The 18893-nt window shown below is 43.1% G+C and overlaps 1 protein-coding gene across 4 annotated transcripts in view; it reads right to left on the bottom strand.

Moving 5' to 3' along the window:
• Lpp (LIM domain containing preferred translocation partner in lipoma) overlaps positions 1-18893 on the bottom strand; it is a 589358-nt gene that overhangs the window by 501697 nt on the left and 68768 nt on the right. For 3 of the 4 annotated variants that reach the window (XM_060370146.1, XM_060370149.1, XM_060370147.1), the window contains one exon: positions 7636-7724. The exons of the other annotated variant lie outside the window; for it this stretch is intronic. The gene's annotated coding sequence lies outside the window, so the exon portion shown is untranslated. The remainder of the gene's footprint in view (positions 1-7635; positions 7725-18893) is intronic. 4 annotated transcript variants of the gene reach the window in all.

The following is an 18893-nucleotide window of genomic DNA, read 5'->3' as shown; positions in this document are numbered from 1 at the left end:
TAGGGAGACAGCTGTAGGCTTCCAGAACCTTCTCTCAAAGGAACAAAAGCCCTTTGGATTCTCTCAGGATTCCAACCCTAAAGAGAGTGTATGCCATGCCTTCTTACCATGCGGCCGGCCATCTGCCACACGCTGCCCATCAGAAGGTCACATACCACCACACTCTGTAGAAACTGGCGTGTTAAATGTTGGTCCCACCAATTTCTCTGTTCTGAGCTTTCCTCACACAGCTGCTGCTGAGGCACAGCCCAGGCACAAAAGGGTTGCCCAAACCCTTTGAAGCACTAGGTGCTTAATCACTCCACCTCTATGAAGTCCACTTTGGCATTAGAGCAATGGGGGCTGTGTACTGTGGCTTGGTTTCAGGGATGATAGTGAAAACAGTCCATCTACAAGGCACAGTGGCCTTCTCTACCAGTTACTACAAACACAAAAGGCGAACCCCCTAACACACAAGCACAGGTTACTCCAAAGTGTCATGTATATTAAAACCAGGGCAGGTTTGATAGCAAGAGCTCAGAGCACTCAAGGTGACTTTTATTTTCCTTTTGAATTCTATTCAAAATTACTGGATTTTTTCCTACATGACAAATCATTCTTTTCATACTTAAAAGAAAAAAGAGAAGAAGGTCCCTCCTTTGGGAAGACATGCCAACAACCAGCACTTAAAGAGACAGTCCCTCTCTCTCAGAGCTGAGGCCAGAGCTACCTCAGATGCACAAGATGAGGGAACAGACTGTAACTAGGTCACTGGATTTTGCTTCCTCACGGTAGACCTTTTGCACATGCTCACCAAAGCTTACAAGGGCTTGGGAGGCTAGCTCTGCCCAACTGCTGAGATGAACTAAAAGTAATACAGTTACACTTGAAAAGGGCTCTGGAATGCTTCCCGTATTCTTGGCACAGCAGAAGGTGCCAGGAGCAAGCAGAGGCCACCCCACCCTCCAGAAGTGGACAGTGGCAGACGTTCTAGGTACAATGTGATGCGTTCTAAGTGTTCCCACTCAAAACAGTGTGTGGCTCTAGCGGGGAGAAGATTAGTTCTAGCTGTGAGAATGACAGGTGGCTTCAGGACAGTCAGTGTTCCGCCACCAGGAGGTACCGGAACAAAGTCGGGATGGGACAGATCCAAGGCCAGGACACAGCTCAGCTGGCTGGTACCCAGGGGCAGTAAAGAATGACCTTAATTCTGGAGAGAACACTCAGTGCCACGCTAGGGACTTAGGGTATTTCCACAGCAGCAAAGCAGACAGTTGCTGTACACACAGCATGCGCCCCAGGGAGCATGACAATCGAAGCGGATCTTTTGTACGCACTAGTAAACTAAAGCTGTCGCAGGGAGAAAGGGGGAGAGACTACAAACAAACACCCAAGTTATTGTAAACAAGCCATAATATGTTCTGGAGTAAAAGTGTAGGGAATGACTGTTTTTCACAGCGAGAAAATGCATCCTTTCAGGGTTGAAAAATCTGGTGAGGAGTTAGGAAGAGATGAGGCGACAATGACAAAAGCCACTGTTCTGTCTTCAGGTGGCTCCCACTGATACAGTCCAAGGGGTTCACTCCCCTTCTTAAAGGCTACTACATTCAACATCCACTCATGACCATTCCTGAAACATCCTTTCCGGAGTCTTGGCCACCCACAGAAACTCTGAGTAAATAAATCCTCCCCTCCAATGGAATGATAACATCATAAGATTGAGGGGTTGCTGGTTTCAAAATAGAAGGTCCACCGCACCGAAAAGAAGGGATGAAAATAAACAGTTGCTCTCCCGAGACAGGCAGAAGAAAGCTAATACCCAAGGCCCCAACCCAGTGTGTTCAAATACGAATCTATAAAGGGAAGCCTAAGCATGGTTATGAATAAAAAGCTCTCCAGGTGATTTTTAGCCAGGGTGGAGAGTGAGTGTTAGGTGGACATTCTCAAAGAACAGTGGGAACTCAGATGCACCAGAACACCTGACCATTGAGCATGGGCATCACAATAACCCTACAGAAAAAAAAAAATCTCTCTGACAAAATCTGTTTCTGTGGCTTTCCCGGAAGAGTGGGTTTCTTATAACGACATCAGGGCTGTCTGGGACTCTCAACAGATGCAGGCCAGGATGGCATCCTGGAAATCCGAGCACCACTCAAGGCATTTTTGCAAACAGAGCCTGAGGTTTGCCTCTTCATATTCTACCTGGCATTGTAACAGGCCAGAGGAAGAAGTGAGCAACCTCTGTCCCCAGCCCTCCGTGTTGGAACACCGTGATGGGTAATTAAGATGCAGGTTTTGCAATGAGCTAAAAAAGCAACAGATAAATGCACTCTACTGTATCCCAAGGGAACATGCACAAGTCCAGTCAACCTCCCTCAGCCTCAGTCTCCACATTTGCAAAGTAGGAATTGAAGTGTACGTTTTACATCTTGTTTTTTTTCTTCCAAGCAAATGAATTATTATGAAAATATAGAATGTCCTACAAATTGCATTCTAGAGCAGGATTATCTGCTGAAAACAAAGATGAGAAATACACGCGGGAGAAAAAACAATGCATAGCTCACATACATGGGTCACTCACACACACCAAAAACATACAGAAGACTTAGTAGGTGGTGAATAAGAAAACCATTTACAAGCAAACTCACAGAAGTAACTGGGTTTTTCCCCCCAGTGGCAGCTGCACCTCCCTATATAAAGATCTATTACAGCAGGAATTGATCCATTACCAAATGGCTAAATGTTAAAATCAGTATTCAGCCAAAGCCACTCAAGTCCATCATTATCCTCATCTGAACTCCTATAAGAATAAACAGAAAGTTTCCAGACCAGAGTTCCAAGGAATAGAGCTATGCCATTTCAATTACTACATGTGAAATTATTAAGTAGACTTTTTCTTAAAAGATTTATGGCCTTAGGTAAAATTAAATAATTAAATATTTAAAATACTTCTTAATGGTCATTCCTGTTTAATGTTATACATGAATTCATCAAGCAGTCCTATAACAACTATAATTATGATATAATCTAAGCTCATAAAAATATTGCCATTCTAACTCATATTTCATAATCACTTGATAGCTTCAAAAGGATATAATGTTCTTCCCAGGAACTGAGTCAATGTACTCTATTAACTAAGATTTAGCTAGTCTAAATATATATGAAACATCAATTTCTTTAATTGTTTAACCATTTCAAAATTGTTAATAAGGTGTTTTATCCATAAAAACAGCTTGCACAACCATCATTATAACATTTTACTCAATAGTTTTGTTAATATTTCACCTGATTAATTAAAGAGTATGAAACACTTAAAAGATTCCTCACTCTACATTATGCCCCAAATGCTCACCTACATTCTGAAGTACATATCTGGGTATCAATAGCAACTCTAAATACTTATTTGCCCATTGCTAATGTTTCTGCGTTTGCATGACAAATCAGCACAATGGCGTTAGCGTTTCTGATTATGCACCTAATGATTACTATGCACAAACTCAAGAGACCAAAATGTTAATGAGGTGAGCATGGCAGCCTCCCCTCCAAAGGCTGAAATTAAACATCTAAACCAAAGGGCAGGGTTTTGTTTAAATGTTAAACCAGAAATCAAATTGGGGCACCCTTAAGTTGAGTTACCTAATTCTAAGATGTAGAGGTGTTTGGTGTCCACACGGAAGTGCAAGAAATAAAGCGTAGAACAGAGAGTAGACTTTTCAATCCATATTCCTCAAGCACCTACAACCAGCAGACACTCAGCAAGACACCTAAAAGAGCTCACCTCTAACAACAGAGAGCAGCATTCCCACAGCTAACCATTACAATGTCTGTGCACAAAGGCCTGCATGTGGAGTGTGTAGCAGGGTGGAATGCGAGAGCAGAAGCATCTTCACAAGACCTCCAATGCCGACAGTACAGCTTGCTTGCCCGGACCCAAGAACAGCTCAGAGAGCAAATAGTCCCCTGACACAGTGTGGCCGGTGGCAGTGGATGGGAACGCACACGCTCCAAGCCTATTTCAACATGAATGAGCCTCAGCCGCTGGACTGCTAATCGCCCTGTGACCTGGGAGAGCAGCATTCGTTCTCCCCGCCCACGTCTCTATGCCTAAGTTCCTGCATCTGAATATTGAGTGCAGGTTAGACTGTGCAAGCATCTAGCAGATGCAGCCAGCATACTCTCCGGCAAAGTGCAATATTTTGTTAATTCTCTACAACTTTCCCAGGATGAATCCACACAGCAGGTGAGCTCAGACAACCCACACAGTAGGTGAGCTCAGACAACTACAGCTCTACCACTCTTTGACTTGAGTTATAGCTTTGGCTGAACTGACCAAGAAGTTTCCAAAGGCTAGCAAGGCCACCAGCAACCTCAGCTGTTTGGGCTCTAATCTTGTTTTGGAAGATCATGTGTAAGAAAGACATAGGTACAGTGACTTCTCTGATTTACCCATGATTACACAGAGGATGAAACTGCGCAGTGACAGACAACAAAGCACATTTAAGGTCTCTAGAGGTCTAAATACCCAGGTATCCTGTATGTCTGATTAGGAGATTACCAGGCAGGAAGGCAGTCCCATTTTGGGAGCTGGGTTGGACAGGCCATATCTTCCGGCTAACAACCCAAGGAGAGGCAGTGAAGGGCTTTTACACCTTGATGGACATGAGGTGTTGGTGCCTTTGATTCTGCCTCAGTCATCCTTCACTACACAATGACTGTGACAACCAACTCAACTTGTACACCATCTGACACCCTAGCAAGCCAATGAATGAGACTCTTGCTTCCAGACGCTTGTGAGCACTGCACTGAGCTAATCACAGGCCCCCTTACGTTACGCAACTGATTAACGCGAGCCAGTCTCTACCTCTAAAATCCTGATTTGCTGTTATCAAAGAGTTATCTGGGTCTAAAATGACGAGTAGCAAACAGTGCTGACCACGTCTCGGAGAGTTCCAAAACACCGCAGGCGACACCTACCACACTGTGAAAGCTGCTTCTTCATGCCCATATTAGAGCATCTTCTCTTGTGCTGGCTCTCACATTTCTTTTGTAGTTCTGGAATGCATCATGGGCCAAGTTTAATTTCTTAAGAAAAAGTGGGCAGAGCTTTTTCTGGTGTAATGTGTACTCACTTAAATTTAATCAGACACTTAGTGAGAAACTACTATGTATGCTGATGGCTTTGGAGCGAGACCTTGGAAGTACAAAGGCGAATTAAGCTGGAGTCACTCACTGTAACTCGTTGCACTTAGTGCGGTGCAGGCTGGCACTGAGTGGAAGGTTGGCTACGGAGTGTTGCAACATGGAAATATTGCAACCAGAAGAGCAGTCTAGAGTGTACACACACACACACACACACACACACACACACACACACAGACTCCTTAGTAACATTAATCTAGGGTAACAAGATTCTGGTAATTCTTCCTTCCCTCTCCCCTCTTCTTAATCGCTTCCCATCTCCTTCTGTGTGTAAAGGGGAGCAAGGATAGAACTGTCAAAGTTTCTATAAGAATTAATTTTATTTATATCTTCAAAAGAACAAGTCATTTTGAGCAAGGCAGTGGTTGTGCATGCCTTTAATCCCAGCACTTGGGAGGCAGACACAGGCAGACCTCTGTGAGCCTGGTCTCCAGAATGAATTCCAACACAACCAAGACTACACACAGAGACCCTGTCTTGGGAGGAGAAAAAGAAGGAAAGAAAGAAAAACAAAAGTCATTCTGAATATAGAACACAGTAATATTCCAGAGACAGAAACAGAGAGTAAATAAAAATGGAGCTAACAGGCTCAGAAGTTTTAAGTTCTTATATTCTACAGAAATCAGTGACATACAGGCCCTTCACTAGATGTGTGGAAAAGGTGTGTGCACAGGTGTGCATGCATGCACTGCCCAAGCGTACATGCACAGATAATAGGAGCTCATTTAAATTATGGCTCATTCTTGGCATCCTGTTTAGATGTGAATATGCTCAGGAAAACGGGACAACTTCTGAGAGACAGACACAATCATCTCCCAGAGCCTTGAAAAGGAAAACATATCAGAAAAACTGCTGGGCAACGCTGCAGAAGTGGCTCAGTGATCAAGAGCCCCAGCTGATCTGCTGAAGGAATTCCAGCACCATAGGGCAGCTTATAACCTTCTGTAATCCCAATTCTGGAGCTTCCAATGCCCTCTTCTGGTCTCCCTGGGCACCAGGCACACATGTGGTGCACAAGACAGTCATGTAGGCAAATGCCCAAACACATCAAATTAAAACAGAGGAGGAAGAGATGACACCCTGCCATCTGCTTAACAGGAAAGAGAAATGGCGCAGAGGAAACCAAGTACAGGATCCCGCAGACAGCCCCTCCAGAACAGCAGGCATCATCTTTCGAGGGTGTGGCTTGACCTAAAGGCAAGCCTAGGCGCCTAGCCTGGAACCCATGTACCTGTGTCCCGTCCTGAACAGCAGGCAGCCAAGATTATACCGTCTATCCCTATGTGCCTATCTTGGGTAACTCTGGGCATAGAGAAGCAAAGGTCAAGCCATGTTTATCTGTAGGTGCCTCCTCTGTGTGGTGAGCAACGACAGCTAAGGCACAGTCAAGGACTCACAATTAAGACTTACAACTTCAGGGAGGCCGGGATGCTATACACATAATACTCAGTAAATATGTTTATTGATGTTTTTTTTTATACTAAAAGTAAGAATCTGTTGTTTAAAACATCTACATTTAGGAGTCAGAATCAAACCACAAACATTTCAACAAGCTAAATGAGAGCTGACAGCTTCATGTACGGAAACACTCAATTACCACTGTTCTACACCAAGCATGTGGGGTGCAGGCACACATTAATGCATAAAACAGATAATCTGTTGGCAGAGAGCTTAACTTTGAGAGAATTTAAGGAAAGATAATAAATTAGCAGGTCAAAGCAATGCCGGCACTATCTACAGTAAGAAGGCTCTCTTTAATAGCAGAGTAATGACAGATTTTTGTTCCTAACAAATAAATTCGAGAAATTAAAGAAAACATGGTGATACACATTTGCAATCCCAACACTCAGAAAGGAGAGACACCGGAGTCTACATTCTAGGCTTTCCAGGGCAACACAGTAGGTTCACAGCCAGCCTGATCAAATCTATCTGTCTCACAAGATAAAGAGATCAGGAAGTGGCTCAATGCTGAACCATTTACCTCTCGTTCGCCAGGTCTAACCTCCACCACCTCCATCACCCACTCCCACTCTGACACACTTACATGCACACACACACTTAAAGTAGAAACACAGAGGCAGAAAGATTGGCTCTTAGCAAATACTCTGAGAAGCATACAGCAAAGGAAGAAGGCCTCAATTTTCTTAAGTTAGTATTTTTCCAAATACACCTGAACACAAACTGACTCCCTTCTTCATGGACCAGCATCCCCAAGAAGACTAAAAGCCTGTGTAAATAACCTCAAGTTACTGGGAAATTTCTTTAAGACACAGTAAAGCCTAAGCTTTCTATAAAAACTTAACACTCAGGTTTTGATTCCTCGAGGTCAAAAAACTTAACTCATTTAGAATTTCTCACTGCCAATATTCTGGAGGAATGATACTTTTCTTTTCCAACCTGCCAGGGAACTACAGACAGTAAAGACAGCCCAGCCATTCCACCACTCCAGCTACCTACCTCACACAGATCGTCAAGCCCCCAAATTTCTCAGGTCAGCTTCTCAGCTAGGTCTCCTACGGGGCTAGGGTCCCACTGAAATGAACAACCTGCAGAAAAGAGTACAGTGAGAACTCAGAACATGGCAGGGGTAACAGACTCCCCAACCTCACCGGTGTCAAAATGCTTTCAGCCAAGTTCCCATAATGCAAACAGAGGCAGGTAAGAGGGCAGGAAGGGCAATCCCTAAACTGTTCTTCCTGCCACATTCCTTTCTGTTAACAGTGCTAAACAATCAGAGGAGGGAGGGAGGGGGCAGTAAAGGGAGAAGGGAAGGAGAGGAGGGGCCAGAAAGGCGACTTGCAAAAGGTTAAGTATGCTTAATTGACAGAAAGGGCTTATAGCTTTAATCTCTGACATCATGCAACCAGGAACACATTTTCCTCTAATTTCCCAGCTGCTTTCATCACTGTTCTCCCTCACGCCTACTCAGAGCTTATGTTAAATTGTAACAACCGGTAATCAGGGAAGGTGCACACTTCTCCCGGCTACTGGGAAGCTAAGGCAGACTTATGCTTTGAGCTTAGGACTTCTGAAGAAGGCAGGCACCAGGCCATAGGGGCTACCTCACTCTCACAGGATAAATCTAGAAAGCATCAAGGAAAAAAATTAAAGCATGGAAGCAATGAGTCATGAAAACTGGAAGTAAAAATCCTTAAAGTCATATTAACCGAGAGTGAGAGAGAGATAAAGGGTGATGGAAAGAGAACGGAAGGATGTGCTGCTTAGAGCAGACACAGAAAGGTAACTGTGAGGGAATGATGAAGGTGGAAAAGCCAAAATTGCAACTATCATTTCACATTTGGCTTAGGCACAAATCTAGAAGATAATCTTCACAGAAGCAAGATACAAGTATCTCCTCATGGACTGCTGCATGATTGCAAAGGACAGCCAGCCCATGTCAGTGCATGTCTGTAGCCCGGCACATAGGAGATCCAGGCAATAGTGTCAGGAGTTGAAGGTGAACCTGGTATAAACTAAAACTCCATCTCCAAAGAAACCAAAACAATAATAATCATAGTGGTGGTAATAAAGTCAAAGGGCAGAATGGTAGCTATACCTTGGCAAAGTGTCACCAATGCACGCTCTGAACCCCCACAGTGTGACACTAAGGGCACACAACATCTTCACAGCATTCTCTAGAGCAATGGTTCTCAGCCTTCCTCATGCTGCGACCCTCGAATATAGTTCCGCATGTTGCGGTGACCATCAACTATGACATTATTTTCATTGCTACTTTCACAACTGTAACTTTTTTACTGTGATGAACCATAATGTAATTACCTGATGCAGATGGTCTTAGGTGACCCAGGTGAACGGTTTAAAACTACTGCTCTAGAGGAAATATACAATCCGACTTAAAAGTAAAGAAATAGTTAGCTAATACAACGGATGAAGAATTTTTAAATGGGGTTCTGGTTTGTACAGAAATGCCAACATCGTGAAATATAAAGACTGTGGAAATGTTCCAGATCAAAGGAGACCAAAGAGACTTGACAACTAAATAACTATCAGTCTGGGCCGGTTTGTGCACTGAGGAGGAAAATGCCATCGAAAACAGAACTGGGGAAGCTGATGAAAGAGAAGTGCAACTACAGTACAGAGTCCCTACACCGTGATGGGAAGAAATGGTCCTTACCACCTTATTCATGGGAAACACATGCTGCATTCAAGCGCAGAGTACCAGGCACAATTTATGCAACGTGTTCTCACTTGAACTTACCCAAAATTTAAGAAGCAATGCATACTTATTCTCAAATACTCCAGGAAAAAAAAAAAAAGATATGTATAAACTAAAGAAAAAGTAGAGACACAGGTGGGGAAATGATAAAACTAAAGAGACAACATATAAACAACAGCTGACTCTGAATAAAAGATACAGGGATCTGGGTATGGAGTACACTTGCTTTCAACCAGTTTAAATTGGAACTGTTTACAGTAAAAGGCTTCGGGAAAACATAAACACTAGGGGAAAAAAGAAATATGTAAGAATTGAGACTTCACTATTTTTAACAGAATTTAAAAATGATTTATAAATTCAGCCTGAACTATTTCATTACATATACCGCTCCTAGGTGTACATGCATATATACATGCGGATCGTTTTTCTCGGAACTACCTAAAAAGAAACCGCATTCCTTCGAAAACACCATGGGTAGAGCATAATCCACGTCCGTGAGCACAGTGTAAACATAACTAGAGTACCGTTACAAGATTTGGAGGTCAGTAGAAACCTCTGAAATTCCAGTGCCCTGGGCTGGTAACCTTAGTACCACTTCCCTTCCGGAAAAACAAGTTCAGAGTTGGAAGATGAACTGTATCTAACAGCATCAATTTTTAAAAACCCTATTAGCAGTGGCCTTTGGGGTTAAACACTACATTGCTGGAAGGACGGAATGGGAGCGGAGAGCTCTTTCCTCCTCCTAAATATGGATTAGGTCTGATATGCTGCCCACCCAGACCTGTTCCTCCAACAGGAAATAAGTCATGAATCAAGGCTCCTTCTTGTGTAAGTTTGTAAAAAAAAAAAAAAAGAAAAAAAAAGATATGAAGACTGGACATTATGAGGTCAAGAACCATCAAGCAAATAGAACTTGATGCTTAAGCAGAAACAGGTTAAATCTCGTGGAACACAGCAGGCCCTCGACCTTAGATTGCAAAGCAGGCTCTGCTACCTAAAGATACAAATAAAAGTTAGGCTGCAGCATAATACTAAGTATTCTTCCCTTCCAAAAAGCACTAAAATATAAAGGTCAGTTAGCTTAAATGGCATTTTATTGCATACTTTAAAAAGACCTTGAACAATTAAAGCAATGAAATATACTACTTGCTATCATTTTTAAACAGTCATAGAAGCATAAAAAGGCAGTCCATCCTGGAAGGTTAACTCTTGCCCTTCCTTTACATTTTGGCTTTAGGACATGTACCTTTTTCAGGTGAGTTCCTGTGACACTCTGGTTGGCATAAATTCCTGGTTGGACAGTAGTTTTCACTTAAGTGTCAGAAAATGATACCCAGAACTGGAGCCTATCAAGAAAGACGTTAACCAAGATAGTATTAAAGCAATGACCAGAACTCAAGGCTGGGGAATGGTCCCCAAGCCTGGAGATGTGCCGAAGACTGCCACAAAGTCCAAACTATGGACACTATGGTCAGTTTTGGGACAAGTCATTTGATAACAGTTCCTATGGAGAACTTACCAGGCAGCCAAGTTTCCAGCCACGGAACTCGGGGCTCAATTACCATTCAGTTTCTAAGTTCCAGGAAGAGCATCCTCCCTACCCTGTGCCCTTCAACCCTGTGACTTCCACTAACAATGTCATCTTACTTTTTCTCTTCCTGAAACTTCCAAACCAATAAAAAGTCAGAACAAAGAAAATTAAGTTTACCACTCTACAGAAACAATTAATGAAGTTTAAACCACCCTAAACATATATTAGCTCCATTATCTTCTCTACAGTGTAGGAACTATGCCTTAAATTTCAAAAGTTTTGCTTCACTACCAATTATCTGACAAATGAAGGCCTTCTCCTTTTAACCAAAGTACGGAGCGAGCAGTACCTTGGAAACATGCTGAACTGCTTACTGAACTACACTATGGTCTCAGGAAAAGGAGTTCTCCAAAGGTCTTCAGGCTCGCTCAGAACTCCATTTTAAAGACGGGTCTAAGTGAGGCTCATAAGACCCACGTGACTTACACTCAGTCACACTGAGGCCTGAGCACTGGGATTTCAGGTCTTTGTGGACTGCAGCTGTGGCAGTAATGAGCACGTGATGCTCTCAGTACCAGCATGTATATGATGACTTACAATACCTGTAACCAGCTCTGGGCCATGACACTCTCCTCCGGTCTCCACAGACACCAAGCATAAACACGTGTGCATCATATATGCAGACACTTAAATAAGAATCAATCTTGAGGAGGAGAAGGAGAGGATGACAAAGATAAGGAGATGAAGCAGCAACAGCAGCAGCTAGCTGCCTGGCTTACCAGCCTTGTTTTGGCAATCTCTAGCAAAAGGCACTGACAGAGGCCTTAGAATCAGAGAAAAGTTTCTGACACCAGTAAGTGATGGAACCACTTGATTAGTGAGTTTAAGCACGTAATTTACTGTGACTAAATCCCTTTTGCCCATCAACAACAAAAGAAGAAGAATCTCACAGTTACCGAAGAATTTAGCTGACACACTTGAGGAGCGTGGCTTCCACTTGTGTTTTCTTTACATCAGATTCGAGGAGAGGGTGGTTTTATTGACAGTACTGGGTTTGCGGGGGAAGGCCTTCACCCACTTCCAGAGACTAGCAAGATCTGAGTAGCAAATGCTGAATGAGGAGAGGATATTTATGATCCCAAGTCCTATTTCCACTATTGAGTTAATAAGAGGTGGAGAGTCAGCAAAGGATTCAGAGAAAAAGAAAGGAAGTACAAGTAGTACAAAATCTGTGAGAGGAAGGACTCCCCCATAATTTATTTTCAATCAGTGAGTTTAGGATACGGAAAAGGGCAGAGGATGTTAATCACAAACAAATTAGTGAATAAATTGCAGGGTGTCCGCTTCCTAAAGGCTTCTGATAGATACCGAGTATGATGGGCCATCACTCCTAAAGGGCAGAGAAATGAATGAGCCACCTAGATATACCTGTCTGTTCCCAATGCCCTCAGCTACCACAGACTTAATGTTATTGAAAACCTAATAATAAAGGAAATCGCCTTTTTCAAGAACCTCATTTTACAGGTCAGTAAAAAACAGGGGTGAAGAAAAAAATGCCCACAGTGATAAAGCAATTAAAACACAAACAGAATATCCCAGGAAGAGCCTAAGCCTGGTACTCAAAAGTACTCATGGGACTAAACATAAGAATGACAAGTTCAAGGCCGGCCTGTGCAACTTAGCTATCACCCAAGGAATAGTACAAATAGGAATAGGAAAACGTACAAAATCTTTTCATTTTCCTAATCAATTAAAAATAAAAGATGCTGTGGTTATTTTTCTCCATGCTGTCACAAAAGACTTCATAAAAAACAACTTAACCAATACTTTATTCTGGCTTAGTTTGAGGGCCCTGCCCATCATACAAGAGAGGGTGTGGGAGTGTGAGGTCATGGTCACATGCAGCCACCATCAGGAAACAGCTCACATACTTTTCATTCATTCTGGACCCCAGCCCATGGGGTGATGACACCTACATTTCTGTCGTCTTCCTTCCTCAGTTAAACAGCAATGGAACACTCTCCCGGAAGATTTTAAGAGCAGTCACATTGATAGTGAAAACTATCACTATGTCCTGGTTGAAGAATCGGAAAGGCAACTCAATTTATCTTCCAGGATTTATCTTTTGCAAAAGCAGAGCATATCCAAATGCAAAGTATTTCCTTAAAGGAAGGAAGGAAGGAAGGAAGGAAGGAAGGAAGGAAAAAAGGAAGGAAGGAAGGAAGGAAGGAAGGAAGGAAGGAAGGAAGGAAAAAAGGAAGGAAGGAAGGAAGGAAGGAAGGAAGGAAGGAAGGAAGGAAGGAAGGAAGGAAGGAAGGAAGGAAAAAATTAGGGAGTGGAAGGAAGAACCACATATGTGTTTGTTTGTATGGGGGGTGGGGTACAGTGTTCACCTTCAGACATCACTTCTCTCCTTCCATCATGTGGGACCCAGGGATCGATCTCACATTGTGAGAAGCATGTACACATGGGAAGGAGACATGGGCTCAGAGAGAAGTCATTTACAGTCTTTTCTCATTGATTTGTTCCTTGATGGGTTGAAACACCTGAAGACATGAAAAAGGACGTTTCTGGAGAGCTTCTCAAAGGGAGTTTCTGGGCAGCTCAGTCAACTGTCACCATGGCATTTCTTATTAGGAAGTTTCTTACTGTCATTTTTTTTCTGTATTTTAATTACAGTTTTATCAGTGAGGAGCTATTTTGAATCTATGGGACTTTCCTAACCAGATTATTTTGGCATTTTAAAGTCACTCAAATTCAAGGCCTACACAATATGGCAAGTACCCCCTCCCTCCTTTATACTCAAATTCTAAACAAAAAAGCCATCTGTTCTCTCTGAAAACATCAGCCCTTGTTTTCGTTTTTCCATTAATAATAGTGCCTCAAACTTATATAATATCTCTCTCCAACTTGCTTATTGAAGCATTTTGTAGACATCGCCTCATTCATCTTCAACATTATATTCTCTAAATGGGTGGAAAGGGAAATGTTTGCCAATTTTCAGTTTGATAAATAATCGTTGGATAGTTAATGAATTTGTGTGAAAGATCAGAAGGGCCCTCCCTTGCTGATCGTCTATCCAAGGCTGGCTCTTGCATGTGTAAAGAGAGACTGAAAAAGGAGAAGTGAGTCTGTGTCCTGTATGTATTGGCTCTCTGCTCTTGACTGTAGGCAGGCAGGGTCAAAAGCCTATCTTACACATTTTTGCATCTCCAGAGGCTGGTGTCTAAAGTGCTCATTTAAATGCTTGTTGAATGAATAGTTTGGACACAGCAGCTGTTGCCAAGTCTAGGTAAGAGCTCAGAGCTTCTGCCGTTCCATTCAGTGTATTAGTGTCTGGTTATCAACCTACATGCAAAAAGAACAAAACAGAGAAAAGGTGAAAAGATGTATCCTCATAAATATGAAATGCTTTGGGCAAATACAATGGTTTGGCTACTGGCCGTGTTAAAATTTAACCCACATGGAGGCAAACATTGAGGCAGACTCCCCAAATACTCTGCGTTCCTTGCATGGTCCCTATATTGGGGAGCTTGAAGGAGCTATTCCTTAAACGTTATCCTACTTGTGGGTGGGGGGAGGACCATCTGCCTAAATGCCAAAGGGCAGTATGTCTCTACAGCACACATTCATTAGTCCAATAAAGAGAGTTCTCCACCCTGCGATTTAACTTCATCAGTCCTTGTAACTCCAGAGGACTCTCAGTGCTGGGTCATGAAATCTAGCAGTCCAGAGTTTTCCGAGGAGCAGTGAGGTCACTGGAATAAAGATCTTTCTTTCCATGCGCCTGAAGTCAGCAGTTCATCTGACCTCTTTTTCTTATTTTCAGAAAGTCTTATTCCCTGCTGCAAATCCTTGTAACTGTACAGAAAATTAATGGTTCCTAGAAAAGCAACCCAAATCTGAGATTCTACCATAAAATTTCCTTAGTCTTAGTCGTTCCAACACAGCCAATAATTCTCTAAAGATCCTTCAAAATAAGTTGTCCCTGTAGATGGGAAGACTGGGGATCTAGAAAGCAAAGGAGCTTTTCCTTTACATTGCTAAGGACCCTGCTCAGGACCCCGTGCATCCTAGGAAAACACTGACAAGTACCCCAAAGCTCAAGATCACTTTCCTTAAGGTAGAAGGAGGGAGGGAAAGAGGGAAACATCTACGTTATAATTTGATCGCACATAGGGTAGATCGTTATAAATAAGCAGAAAGTAAGTTCTGTTCAAAATATAAACAAATTAACATACGTGAATGTCAGTTCTGATCTCCCCACCTGACGCAGGAGAGGTACCCAGAGACAGAGCAAATCACGGAGGACACGTGAATCCCTCAGACATCCAACGTTTCGCTTACACGGCAGACAACTGTCAACAGTGTCTGGGACTGCCCTGCACACCAAGGAGAGTATCTGGATCCCGCCCTGCAGTGGTGTCAGCCACAGCTCTGTGCTGCGGAGTGCACAAGAGCAGCAGCCTGCACAGGTACACCACAGCAGGCCCAGCTCCCGCTGGAGACAGTCCTCTCTGTACCTAGAACCCGCTTGCTTAAGGCAGCAAGATTCCCAGGTCCCTCCAGTGTTCTAGCAGAAAGCTCCTGGCAGGTTAACCCTTTCTCCCACTTTCCAGATAAAGCTGTCCCCTCACTCCTGTGGGCATTCTTCCGGTAAAACCACTTCCAAGAACAGAAAAACCACTTTGGGCTTTGCATATAGAAGCCTCATAATTCAACAACCTAATATTTTATGTTTAAAAGTGAACTGTTCCATATTTAACATATAAAAGCCCCCACTAAATGGAACTGATTTTCGTCTCTAAGCCTCTTCGCAGGGGACAGGGGCGTACTTTAACACAGCTGTCGAAAAAGTCCACGGTCCTAAGTGCTTATCTCCTCACCTGACTATGTGGCTTCTCTAGTCTCTAAGGACCAGGAGGCCTGTCTGATAGAGGGTTCTCACCGTCCATGCCAGGCTCCTTCTTCAAAAACTACCGGGAGAAGGAAGTTCCCAGAGGAGGCACATGCTTCCTCTCGAAAGCACCAGCTAACCAGTAAATATGATCTGATAGTTAGAAATGCAGTTTTTTTCCAAATTAAAAAAAATCCTATCAAAAGGCTGCTGCTGTTCTAAATATGGTAGCTAATCAGTTAGCATTGGCTGTTGCTGGGCAAGAGGCTCGGCCACTGGGGCATCAATCAGTTTCTCTTTTTGCAAAATAAATGGTCAAATCAAGTAGGCACCATACTTCATTCTGTTTCAGACACTCGGGAGCCAACATGAAGTTCCTAATTCTGAATAGCTTGATTTCTCAAGCAGGGGGGATTGCCTCCAGCCATTCTCATGCCCCTACACACACACACACACACACACACACACACACACAACCCCCACTCTTACCCAATAATCAAGATATTGGATTTTTTTTTTTTTTTTTTTTTGCATGGCAAGCTGAAAACGATGCTCACCACATTCCCACGCAGTACTTCTTTGCTTAGAATTCAATATAAAATGGGCTTTTTCTTTTTCTTTTTTTTTTTTAAATAAGGGGAAATGAGACACAGAGACATCATTTAACAGAAACCCCACCTTGAGGTGATACCCTCTGCAGGGTCAGCTGCTCTTCATCATCCCTGGCCACAGAAGCAACCACGCACTGTCTCCTCAAACTTGCCATTTTTTTTTTCTCTCTGAGTCTGTGTCCCGAAGCATACAGTGACATGCAAGGATCAAAATCAATACCAAGGTATCTACCGCCCTAGAGCTTCAGAATTCCAGAATATATACAGGCAAATACTGCGTGGCCTCTAGCTTCTGGTATTTACCTGGCACCTCCCCCAGGAACAAAAGTAAGTTTTTGCATGATGTTGTGTGATCAACAGTAATAATGCATCAATAGGAAGGGGCTGATACTTCTCATCTGTGTTTGTTTGTTTGCTTGTTTGTTTGTTTCCAGGCTAAGGAAGTGTCTGTATCTGCCACCAATGGTCTCTGGAGACTCTATAATGCCTTTTTAGGATAATAAACCCCAAGTTCTGAAAATAAAATGGTGAGAGTCAAAAACCACACAATAAAAATACAGAGCCTGAATGGCAAGAAAATTATTTGGGAAAATAACGTAACAACATACCCCTATTTAAAGCTTTTTGAAAGAATAAAAATAATAATAATTATAGTTAAGAAAAGGTGACAGAAAACAAAAGTAAAATCGAGCCCAGAAAAGACTCATTTGCCTCAGATCCCTTTCAGCCATGCAATTGAAACTGACAGCAAAGAAAATAATATTCGCATTTCTATTTGCTAGCCCCAACTGACACGGTTGGCCATTTGTTTTGTTTTAAATAAAATGGGGAAGCAACAAATATATTAAATCCATCTGAAAAAAAAAAAAAAAACGAATTTGCACGCGGCAAACAAATAAGTGGGTGCTTGAATGGGTGATTAGGCATGCAATTGCCCATCTGCACAGGCCGCGCATCCTTGCAGGTGTGCATTGTGCAGGAGCACGCCATCTGAACCGTGAGGCCCCCACCAAGGAGGGCTGCAGGTGGGGGGAAACAGGAACGTTCCACCTCGAGACTTGTTCTGAGACACCCACAGCTACAACCCCACCGCGATACTTCTCGCTGCTGCGTCTCTGTGGAGTCTTTAAATGATCGAAGTGGACCCCTCTGTTACAGCAGCCAGCCGCAAAGTGTATCTGTTGTCACCACTGGGATTAGACTGTGTGACACCCTCACCCCCTCCTCCCGTCTTCACTCCAGCTGTGGCAGCCCGTTCTCTCATGTACGGGGCATACTTCAGTCTTGAGACCTTGGCAAGCGTTTCACTCATTCTGAAACACTTTCTCTGGTCCCCGTCCTGGTATCTTTAGCTTGCTGGTTTGCTTCACTCACATCCCTGTTCACGTGTGCTCAGTCATCTGGAACGGGGTCTCACACATAGTAGGCAAACGTTAAGTTCATACGTCACCGTTATTACAATTTGCTACATCAGGCACTAAGGGCCTCTTATGAAAGAAGGTGGGATTCAATAAGCTTTAACCCGGTGGAGAATGAAAGATCAGCGATGTGTTAACACAACAGAACAAAATGCACTACTGGAAAAACAGGCAAAGCGCCTAGGCAAGTCACTGACAGTGAGCGGGGAAGAGAAGGAGAAGGCCAAAAGAACATGATTCTCTGGAACTTTATTGAAAAGGAGCAAAAACATAAAAAAACACCCTCAAAAATGCATTCAGTTCAAAGAAGTTCTAACAAGTCCTCAGTTGGCTTTGTCCTGTTGTCTTCCTTATCAACAGTACTATGTCTGTCAAGACTGCCTGAGCTCTATCAGCATCTCTGGTGCCAAAGTCTTCGAAGAGAAGAAGAACCACTCTCTTAAATATTCATCCCAAAAAGGAATTTAAATACACATAAAATTTATCCTCAGAAAATTCTAGATTAAGACAGAGGAAGCCTTCAAAAAGTGCTAAAGTTGGGTCTGGAAAAATAGCTCCGTGGCTAAGAGCACTGGCTGCTTTTCTAAAGGACTCAGGAGTGATTCCCAGCACCCACATGGCATCTGTAACTCCAGTTCCAGGGGTTCTGATGCCATTTTCTAGGCTCAGAGGGTACCAGACATACATGTAGCCAAAAAAACTCATACATATTAAATAAAAATAAGTCTTAAAAGGCAATATGGTTACGCATTGCAAAACAGTCTAACATGTTCATTCGCCTATAAAACACCAGTGTCTTGCTTGTGGTGATGGAGCACTTTGACTCCCCACCCTACTCCCCCCAAAAATCCTAAGGGTAGCTGGGTCTTGATACTGAAAACGCAGCCTGACACTGTCTTTCTGTTGCTCCATCCACCCTCCCAGAGCGCCCTCTGAGATCAGAGTGAGGTTTGTTCTTTCCATGACCCACAAGTGTACACTGCTTCCTCTGCTCTCTCCACTCTGATCTCTTCCAGTTCTTCCTTCCTCCAGCCTCGGTTTTTCATGCACCTAATCAGTGCAGTAGCAAGTCACTGACAAT

The sequence above is a fragment of the Meriones unguiculatus genome, chromosome 17 (assembly GCF_030254825.1).
Source record: "Meriones unguiculatus strain TT.TT164.6M chromosome 17, Bangor_MerUng_6.1, whole genome shotgun sequence".
In the NCBI taxonomy this organism is placed as follows: Eukaryota; Metazoa; Chordata; class Mammalia; order Rodentia; family Muridae; genus Meriones; species Meriones unguiculatus.
This window is presented reverse-complemented; position numbering and strand designations above follow the sequence as displayed.